The sequence below is a fragment of the Cucumis melo genome, chromosome 2 (genome assembly GCF_025177605.1).
Source record: "Cucumis melo cultivar AY chromosome 2, USDA_Cmelo_AY_1.0, whole genome shotgun sequence".
Taxonomy (NCBI): Eukaryota; Viridiplantae; Streptophyta; class Magnoliopsida; order Cucurbitales; family Cucurbitaceae; genus Cucumis; species Cucumis melo.
This window is the reverse complement of record NC_066858.1, coordinates 9,107,432-9,117,636: the sequence shown is the minus strand read 5'-3', so window position 1 is coordinate 9,117,636 and position 10,205 is coordinate 9,107,432.

Sequence of the window (10,205 nt, the reverse complement as noted above, 5' to 3'; positions counted from 1 at the left end):
AGAAATTTATTTTGTAATTGATCATGGAGTTAAATTATTCTTAGGGGTTTGACAATGCGAATGCCTTTAAGTTTTTTATGACTTAAGTACTATCGTGCCAACACCACTTTGCTGCTCTTACATTTTTTTTTTGTTGAGTTTGACAAAAGTTTTGGTAAATTAATTTGATTACTTAATTCAACAAACTAGTAGAACTCTAGTGGTGGTGAGAAGGTTATGGTGTAAACCTGAAATTTTGGTTCACTTAAACACGAGTAGTAAGTTTATTGTTGATGATTATTGGGTAGTATTTAGCATGGCAAAGATGTACTTGAAAATCAAAGAAAAGAAAAAGAGAATTGAGAAAAGAAAAGAAATAAAAAAAAAGGGAACTCAAGAAGGTGGAGAGAATTTAAGGCTTTCGGTACATTTATTCTAGTGCTTTAGATCCACCGCCCAAAATTTATTTCTCATCCTTTCCATTCAAATTTCAGAGCCGTTTTGGGAGAGAACTTGAGGAGGAAGAGGAAGAAGATTGGTGAGTTTTTTATTGGAGAAGGCAAAGGGGAACTCAAGGAAAAGCTTAACCATGGCAGAACTCTGATCCATTCTACACCAACCTCTTTTTTTATTTATTTATTTCAAGCTACACAATGAGATTTAGAAGGTGAGGCCTGTTTGAAAGCTCATCCATTTTCTAATAAAGTTCATGAAGTATGCTTGAGTTAAATTCGATGTTAAATTAATGAAATTTGAAGGTGAAGACAAAACAATGGATTTAGACGCGAATCTAGAGACGGTTTGGTATTTTGAGTAGTTTGAATTGTCGAAGTGGAATTAAAAGCTCTATTTGGTATGATTAGAAGGCTTATTCGATTTACAACTTTCATGCATCTCATTTGAGCTAAATTTGATCGGGAGTAAGTTAATTTTCAGGTAGAAGAAAAATTGTTTCTAGAATCGCGAAATTTGAGTAGTTTCTGTTTCAAGGGATTTTTTAAAAAAATCTATTTGAGAACTTGGTCTTCTCTCCTTCTAAGTAATAGAGGATTTGAAAGTTAAGAGTTTGACATAAAATTACACTTATTTTGGTTAAGAAATGAATGAGATATGAGCTTCTGAAGTTAGATTTTTTAATCTGAAAATTTCTAAGAAAAATTGTGAAAGTCCGATTTTTTGTTCTTTAAGTTGGATTTATGAATGACTTTCTTTATTACATCATATTATGTATGTCCTAGAAGGACTAGAAAGTCGAGAGCTTTGATACTCGGTTATGGTTTGTTTGACATGTCGAGAAGAAATAAGCCAAGTTTATAGATCGAGGATCTAGCCAAGACTATGAATGATAAAACAAGTTCAAAAGAAAAAGATTTTTAAACTTGTTATTTATGTCTAAATGTTTTATATATGCTTGATGATAAGTTTACAAACGAACACAGTTTCTACGAATAGTTTTCAAGCATGAGTTTCAAGTTTAGATTTCTTGGTGAGATTTATATATTATCTTGTGACTGTTAAAATTCTAAAAAGTATTTGAGACAGTAATGATTTAAATAAAGCAAGATTTGTATTTAGTAAGTATTTAGCTAAGATTTACAGTTTTCCATAAACAAGCTGGATATGTTTATGTTTTAAGTGGGAAAGATATAAGCAGACATGTTTGAAATGTGTACATGTGATTTTTGAGTTTACATTAACAACATGATTGAGATATTGAGCCTGAGGCTAGAGGTCACCATGTGCACATAGGTTATATTCCGTTGATAACGTTGAGTGTACTCCATGACAACAATGTTGTCGTGAGTGTTCAGCAGGTCCCACTCACTGGATTTATAACTCACATTTTCAAAATGTTTTCCCACTTTTCAGGTAAAGATCGAGTTCTTGGTGTTTGATACACTATCGGTTCTATTTTCATTCGTGGGTGGAGTTATGCATAAGAGTCTATACAGTCACGTATGTTTGTGTTTTGTTAACACTAAGTAAAGTGTGGGTAGTGGGTGTTAGTCTGGTAAATTGTTATACTTTGGTTGTAAATGTTTGTAGTAGGTTATACATATCTTGATGAATTTTAGTTTGGGCTACACTGTATGGTTATTTAAAGTAGCATCTAGTTTCCGTTGTGTTGTGATTGAGAGGATAAGAGCCCTTTGCAGTAGAAATAATTAATAGAACCATTAAAATCAAATTTAATTGGGATTTAGAAAAACCAGTTTATTGGGAAAATTTATAGAAACAAAATTTACTGTAACCTAAATAAATTTAATGGTTAAACATGCTTTAAAAAAATTAAAAATACAAAGAAAATGGACTTACTTTCGTTGTCGACTTTGTATCTATTAATCGTCAAAATTGGGGTCACCACTTGAAAACCAACCTATGCTATGAGCAATTGAGATTTTGGTTTGTGGGAACTAAAATGATTTTTGGAAAGAAGAGAGTTTTTTTTTGTCTTTTTCTTTCTCATAAAAAAATACATAGAGAACTAAGAATGCCTTAGTAGTTAGTAGGGAAAATTACATAAATGTAACAAAACTGTAAATTATTTACGGTCCATGTAACAAAGCCCATAAAGTTAGCCATTTTTTTTTAAATATTTCAGGTTTGTCCTTCCATCTTTATTTTCTTTCTCGCGATTCGTCTTCCTCTTGTTATTTCGTCTTCCCCGTCTTCCCCTGCGATTTCGTCTTTCTTCTTTTCTCTTTTTCTTTTCTGCGATTTCTTTCCATCATCTTTCTTATTTTTCAATTCTTTATTTATGTCGTTTAATCTTTCCATCGTTTTTCTTCTTTTCCTCTTCATTTTTCGCATCGGTTTTTCCATCGTCTTTCTACTTTTCCTCTTCTTTTTTTCACTGCGATTTCTTTCCATCGTCTTTTTTTTTTATGTGTTTACATTTGGGTATGTATAAAAAATCTTGAAAAAAAAATCATTTAGATTGGAGTAGCCAAATGTAAACGATCGTGTAAAAAAATAAACGATTGCGTGTAAAGAATCTTGAAAAAAAAATCATTTAGATTGGAGCAATCAAATGTAAACGGTCGTTTTAAAAAGTAAACAATCGTGTAAAAAAAAAAAAAAAAAAAGATCGTGTGTAAAAAATCTTGAAAAAAATCATTTGGATTGGAGTAGCCAAATGTAAACGATCATGTGCCTATTTTTTTTAAATCATTTAGATTTAGGGTTTAGGGTACAATTTAAAAAAAAAATCAATTAAACGATGGAATTGAAAAGATAAATTGTAGCCATATCTAAACGATCGCGTATAAATTATAGTCATATCTGAATGATCGCATATAAATTGTAGCCATATCTAACCGATCACGTATAAATTATAGCCATATCTAAACGATCGCGTATAAATTGTAGTCATATCTAAACGATCGCATATAAATTATAGTTATATCTAAACGATCGCGTATAAATTATAGCCATATCTAAACGATCGCGTATATATTTGATCATATCTAAACGACCGCGTATATATTGAACCATATCTAAATGATTGCGTATAAATTGTAGCCATATCTAAACGATTGCATATCAAACAATAACCAAATCTAAACGATCGCAAATATATTACGCGCCCTTTATTGACGGCGTGGTTGACGGGGTATTTTTGGTATTTTACACGGTGGGCCTCTGGACTTTTTCCGTTTTTGAAATTGTTCTATAAAGTGTAAATATTTTGCAGCTTTTTATATTTTTGAAAAGACCCCTAGTTAGTATATGTATTTGCCAATTTTCCTCTTCTTGAAGTTAGGACAAGAGATTGGGATACGTGGGACAGCATCCCATGTTCCCTACATAACTCCCATCATTAAGAGAGTTATTTAATTAATTAAATTTAAATTAATATTAAAATAAATAAATAATTAAATTATATTTAATTAATATTTTATTTAAGTCATATTTAAATAAATATCTCTCACATAACCTATAGTTTTAAGGTTAATTTACCTAAATGTAACTACTTTAAAAAAAATATTTACGATCCATGTAACAAAAAACAAAAACCCATAAAATCGGTAAAATATTTTCACAATTTCCAAGTTTTCCTTTGCATCACTTCTCTTTCTTCTTCTTTCTTCTTTGTAATTTCTTTTCTTCCATATTTCTTCATCTCCTCTTCCAGATTTTCTTTCTTCTAATTGTAAACGATTTATTCTTCTGTTTGAATCTCTTATTTCATCTTTACCATTTTCGACAAGATTCTTCGAATCTATTTCATCTTCCTCATAATCGAGAATATCAAAATCATTTAAATATTATTTTGACATGATCAAACGATCGTTTACAATTGTTAACACGATCGTTTAAATTTGAAACTTTTTTCCATCGTTTAAAAGAATTATACGATCGTGTTGATATAATCTAGATGTTACACTTAACCATAGTTAACACGATCGTTTAGCATGGTTAACACGATCATTTAGATTTGAAATCATTTTTTCATTGTTTAAAAAGAACTACACGATAGTGTTGATATGATATAAAAGATTACTTATCATAATCAACATGATCATTTAGCATGGTCAACACGATCATTTAGATTTGAATCCCTTTTTCCATCATTTAAAAAGAACTAGACGATCGTCTGGATATGATCTAAATGATCGTTTACCATAGTCAACACGATTGTTTAGCATGATCAACACGATCATTTAAGATTGAAGCATTTATCTCATTGTTAAAAAGAGGTACATGATCATGTATCATTTGTTTAGACTGTAGTACACGATCATTTAGAAAAAGTTACTTACGCGCTTCACACGCTTGTGTGGTCGATTAGTCGCATGTTGACAAGGGTAGTTTTGGTATTTCCCGTGGTGGGTCTGTGAGTTTTTTCCGTTTTCGAAATTGTTCTATAGAGTGTAGATATTTTACTAGTTTGTTATATTTTTGAAAAAACCTAGTTTTAATTTAATTAATTTAATGAATTAAATTAAATAGAATTAAATTAAACTATTAATTAATTCTCAAAATAACTAATGGCTAAATTTATTTAATTTAATCCAAATTTGAATCATATTCATATATAAATTTCTCTAATAATTTATAGTTTTAATGTGTATCATATACGCATTAAATTTTAACTTATAGTTTTAATATGAATCTAATTCACATTAAATTAATATTTGAACTCATTCAAATATTTTATTCTCCTATCAATTAATTTTGAATATGATTTAAAATTAAATTTATATAATAAAATTCAATTAAAAAAACAAAACTTTATATTATATGATACATTATATTAATTTCTAGAGAAATTTTGAACATTTCAAATTGTAATCAATTTATATTAACCTCATTACCTTTTACGAGCTAGGAAGAGGACTTAATAGACTTACAGATCAGAAGCTACTATGATATGAGATTAATTTGACTAAACTCATTAACCACATTAATCAATATTCATAAACTATGTGTACACACCACTAAAGGCTTAGAGCTCAACTCTTCTCACTGTAGATATATTTTTTGTGTCCACAGATATAGACTAATATAAATAAGTTAGTCTTTCATAAGTGTCCACAATACCAGTTGGGTCAAATTACCATTTTACCTCGAGGTTACTTCTAGTCCTTAAATACCAATGCTCCTTTAATAAACACCATGTTCAACAACATGTTTATGGTCCAACCACTAAACAGAAATCCTTCTCGTGCCATAGAAAGAATAGGGCCCTTTGTTCAAGTCCTAGAGACACATTTAAGGAAACACTCATCTACTTATCTTAAAGTCGGGAAGGTTCCATCTTATGTGATTATGTTATCAACTCTTCACTCAGTCTTGTCCCCAAAAAGATAAGCATATTGAGTCGGTAATCTGGCCACTCTCACCCATACAAATCAAAGGGTAATCCCTCACGAACAAGAGTTCATAATACACTCAGGATTAAGGCTAAGTTACCTAAGTCATCTTAATGAAATAGAAATCCAACTAGTTAACGGAGTTACATCTGGCGGTTATTATTCGTGGTCCGATCTTATGCAAACTCATTGCATAGAATACCCTCACTCGTATATCACCTACACTAATTCGTTGTATAATTGCATTTGTATCAAATACAAAGTGAGTCATATCCATAGTGTTACCAAAATAAGGTGCCTAACCTTATCCCTATACTATAGACCCTTTAAATGATATCCATTGATCCATGTATGTCTCTACATACAATTCAAGACTCATCAAACATTGATCCATGATGTGTGATTGAAGTTCTATGTGTACGACTACGTTATGCGGAAAGACATGGTCATCGCATGTGATATGCTCACTATGTCTCTAGGCGAGGATTGTGTAATAAAAGGTATACATCCTTTTCAGGCATAACTACTTAATCTGCTTGAGTACAAGTTTTCCTCTCACTTGCCCAAGTATAAGCGAAGCCAGTGGTTTCCTAGGTAAGTCAGGGTCAAACACGGAGAATTTCTATCATGCTTAGCGATAATGTTTTCTTCTAACTTCAATTGATATACATATCTATATAGTGTGATGTAAATGTGTATTAATTCTACTATTTACACTAGAGATTCTGTAGATGGTGGCATGGGATGATATGATTATGAAAAGTGAACTAACTTTTATTAAAGCAATATGTAGAAAGTCCACGTTGTACGCGATTAAGCCATGTGGAGGTCCTTGATGCGATAGACATTATTTAACCATTTTGTAATTAGGCGAGCAACCTCCCGACGTCTAAATGCCATACTTGTTCACCTTTCGAGATATAAATGATAAAGATAAATTATGTGATATCTATCTAGATTTCCTTACTTGTAAGAGTCTTATTACCTCTCTATTTAAGGCAGACAAATTTTCAGTGTCTGAATACCACACTTATTCTCCTTTCGGGACACAAATGATGGAGGTTAAATACTAAATTGAACTTGTTGCCAATATCCTTTTGCGCATGTTTAACATACTCTTCGCTACTTATTCTCTCGAGTAGTTGGTGAATAACACTTGATTCCTTCTCTTGAAGAGAATCTGGCGATGGGATGAAGCTCATATTAAACATGGTGAACCTTATAAGGAAGGATCCCTTATCAAGCACTTATCATAAACTTAAAATAATTATAACACGTCAACAAGAGAAATAGTAAAAAAAATGGGAGAATGACAATGAATAAATATGCATTGTATTGATTGATGTATGACTCTCGACCATGAGATTATAAAAGTCAAAACAACACATCTCACCTAATGATGTTAATAGCCAAGCAACTTCTTATCACTTAAGTTCTTGCATGCGTTCTTCTTTAGATTTGCTATATTTCTTATTTTCTTCATCATCCTGTGATAAAAAATCGCTAAAAAGCATAGTTAATCAGGCGTGGAAGCTTATGTAGTATGTATTCTCTTATCTTTATAAATTTGTAATGAAAGTTATGCATTTTGTAATTTATTCTGCTTTTTGACTTTAATGTTTTACATAAAATGTCACAATAATTTGTATTTCTACCACTTATCAGGATCTATGAGATCTTTCTCTTTCAAACTTTATTTTCACTATTATCTTAATAGAAAGAAATCTCAATTATAAGGATCGACTGTAAAGTAGCTATCTAACCATGTTTATGGGATTAGCCCGCCACCTATGAACTATTAATAGGATTGGTTAGTTGCAAGAACAACGATCTCTTTAGGAAGGTAGACATCCCTAGAGTCATAGTATGGTCGTAGAAAGAGGAGGTTAGAATATAAAGATCTTAGGGAGAGGATTCCTCCTCTGTTGTGAAAATCTTTCTGTTAAAAGAAATTGCAAAACGGAGCATATGATAACCTCGCTTCGTGCCTCATATGTTGAAGGTTATGCTCTTTCATTCAAAAAGATAATGTATTTGGGCTAAAGGGAGAGGCTAAATGGTTATTTATGTCCAATCTATATGTGTTAAGTAAAAAACAAGTTCTCTTTTTATCCCATGAATGAATCACGTTTTCTCAATTTTTTTTTGCTTTCAAACAAGGTGAAAAGTCTTAATACTCCACTCTTGTTATCTTACGATATTTTTTTGAAAATGACATGAAAATCACTTATATGTTTTTTCAGTATCCATGCGATTGGAAAGAACAGTCATCACTTGTTGGGAAGCCTCATCTGTAGAGGTTGTTTCAACAGCATAAGTTGAATAGTCTAAGGCAGAAGGTGATTTTGTTATTAATCCTTGTAGCTTTATTGTTTGCTCGGTTTGGAAGCAAGAATTAGTCTCAAGCTGTCACTCAACATTTAGAGTGGGATAGTCTTTTTAAGTTGTAGACATGCAGGATCATATCTTAAATTGAACCATCGGTAGAGTCTCAGACGGTAGAAGATAAAATACACATTCCTCAATTCGTGCGATAAGCAACCAGAGGTTGAAGCTTATTAATTCCTAACAATCATATTCTCATCTAAATTTCTTTAGTCCAAGCGGTCTTCTAGTGCTTCTATCAACCAACCTTCTTGGTTGGCCTCATCCTTTTCTTCTTAACTTGAAAACTAATCATTCTTCAAGAAATATTATGATACTCTAAGAAATACAAACCATTTTATTAGAACTATACATAAGGAAATTGTTCCAAAATTAGCTGAGGGAATCATATACGAGAAATTACCGAAATATCTCAATGGAAGAAAAATAAAAGTACATTTGGGTTATTGGATTCTTAGTGAAAAACAAAGATTCACCCAATGTACCTTTATTTCTCTAAATTTGTTCCATCAAAATAGAGATAAGAATTGAAAGGAGTTGAGATTGCTTGAGAGTTTTGGGAGCCAAGCAAGAATCTATCTCTAGTGAAGTTTCAGTTTGGGGTTTTCTTCAAGAAGCAACCGAGAAGTTAGAATTTTTGTATAATTGAGCTATAAGAGAAGAGTTAAAGCTTGTGGGTTGAATCCAAGTAAGTTTAATCTTCATCTTCTCTGTTTAAGAAGCTTAAGAGCAACTTTTGCTAAGTTAGGGTCTGTTGATTTAGACTCTAAATCTATTCAAGAGCTCAATTTAAGCTAGGGTAGCTCATAGAAGTTTTTAAGCAAGTCAAGGCCATTAAGAGTTCAAAAACAAGGTTAGCTAGAAGAAGTGCTACCTTTATTTTGAATGAAAAGGGAAGAGGTTCAAGGTAATTTCTTTAGTTTGTAACCTAAGTTGACTTGAGTTTTTTTGTTGTTTAAGGGCAAGAAGAAATAGGGTAAATCTGTAGAACAAGGGACTAACCAAAAGTTATGAGTGACAAAAATGAATTTGAAATGAATTTCTGAGCTTGATTTATGAAATTTTATTTAAAGCAAACTTTGAGTTTAAGTATTTGAATATACTTGATTTAAGATTTATTTACAAAGCATGAGTTTCAAGTTTAGAAATGAGTTATGGGAAAGGTTTCTTTAAACATGAGATTTATGAATATGTATTTGAATGCTGAATTTCTGAAAGTATTTGAGCAATAAAATGATTTAAGAAAAGCTAGATTCGAGACTTGCTTGATGTAAGAAACTTACATGAGCATGCTAATTTAGTTGAGTTAAAGCTTTAGCATGAGATTCCTGAATATGTTTTGGTCTATATCGAGATGTCCTAAGTCGATAAGAACCCTACGGAGGAGATTGTTCTATGCATAGAGGTCATGTGATGAGGGTATCTAGTAGATGCCTTGAGTTTCCATCACAAAGACTAGACAGAAATGAGGGCCTCTATGGACGCATAGGTTTTCCATCTCGCAATAGCTATAACGAGATAGGGTGCTACTGGTGCCTAGAGTTTCATCTTATAGATACATAAAATTCAAGGTATAGGAAGAAATAGAAGAGAAAGTTTTGAAAGTTAAGCTTGGGCAAAAGAACTACTTTGCTAAATCTACTTTGTTGGGATTTTGTCAAAAAGATTTTATGAGATTATTTTTTTGAGTGATAAGATATTTAATTTCCAAAAGATAAAAAGATCCTTCTTTATTCTAGGAATCTTGCATTAATATCTTTGTGAAATTAATCTTGAAGAAATATATATATTGCGGATATATGTATGTATGTATGTTGAAAAAAGGTGGGTACGATTTAAGAGGTGAAAGATTTTTCTACTGAAGATCAGTTGTGAGATTAGTCATATAGTTGAACAAAGATCATATGTTGTATCGATGTATATGGACTAAGTGTGAATCATAATAAGATTACTCATCAAGACTGTGCGCAACTCCCTAGACGTAGGCAACATCGGCCGAACTAGGTTACCAAAGTTTCTTATGTT